The sequence below is a fragment of the Lygodium microphyllum genome, chromosome 13, assembly GCF_053477565.2.
Source record: "Lygodium microphyllum isolate KBCC chromosome 13, Lygodium_microphyllum_v1.1.10, whole genome shotgun sequence".
In the NCBI taxonomy this organism is placed as follows: domain Eukaryota; kingdom Viridiplantae; phylum Streptophyta; class Polypodiopsida; order Schizaeales; family Lygodiaceae; genus Lygodium; species Lygodium microphyllum.
Genome location: NC_141147.1, coordinates 85,260,737 through 85,261,666, shown reverse-complemented (window position 1 = coordinate 85,261,666; position 930 = coordinate 85,260,737). Strand labels below are relative to the sequence as shown.

Sequence of the window (930 nt, the reverse complement as noted above, 5' to 3'; positions counted from 1 at the left end):
TTACTATTCCAATCCGCATCTTGGATGGTGACCTGTGCATCCATGGCTGAACCAAAGCAAGGTTTTCATAATCCATAAGGCCCCCTCTTTCTCTCTCTCTCTGCGTATGTATGTCGAGGGTTGGCTAGGGTTCCTTACTTCAGCTAATAAGTTGACTACTTTAGACAATTGGATAACCTCTCTTTTATGTCTTGTAAAGCTTCTCGTGATCGCTTGTGTGTCAACTTGTGTTGGGATTCTGCCTTCTTTTCTAAAAGGAGCTCCTTTCACCCACCTTCATGCGTGTCGCAGTGGCAGGAACACAATCCACAGCTTGTGAGTAGCCATGACTTGGGTTTTCGAGGAAACTTCAGCCCAACGTCAGTATTTGTTGCATCCGCCAGAGCCATAGAAATGATGCCCTTACAAATCTCCAAAATTTCTCAAATTCGCAACAATCGGTCATGCATGCTCAGCAAAACCATAGAATCCAAGCACTCAAGCGTATGCTCTGACATAAACCCCATCTACAGCCTGAGCTTGGTCCTACGCCAATGTCTCCGCTTGGCATTATACCTTATTGTGTTCCCAGTCCTCATACGAATCCAGTGAGGTATCAGCCTATTTTTTCTTTGCTTCTTGCCCAGCTTCTTCTTAATCAGGAATGTCTTGTGGGAAGGCATGATACTCGTTCACTGAACCCCCCTTGCAAAGCTTGAAAAATCCCTTCATTTTTTACCAAAAAATGCTTTTTCCCTCCAAAAACGGTTTTTGAAACCAAATTAGTCTCCCCTTCTCCTCTTTTAGTTGAGCAGGCATTAAAAAAAGACCTCCTCTTTGACAAGATAATTTCTGTACACCCTTACAAGATCTAAGCACCAACATTGATTTTGACTTTGAGGTTTATGTTTGAAGTCATGCATTGCCCCTTTGACAATTAGTTTTACAATG

General features: G+C 42.8%; 1 pseudogene; it reads right to left on the bottom strand.

Moving 5' to 3' along the window:
* Nucleotides 1-506: 506 nt before the first annotated feature.
* LOC148026860 (large ribosomal subunit protein eL39z/eL39x pseudogene) lies at nt 507-662 on the bottom strand (annotated as a pseudogene).
* Between the last annotated feature and the right edge of the window lie 268 nt (nt 663-930).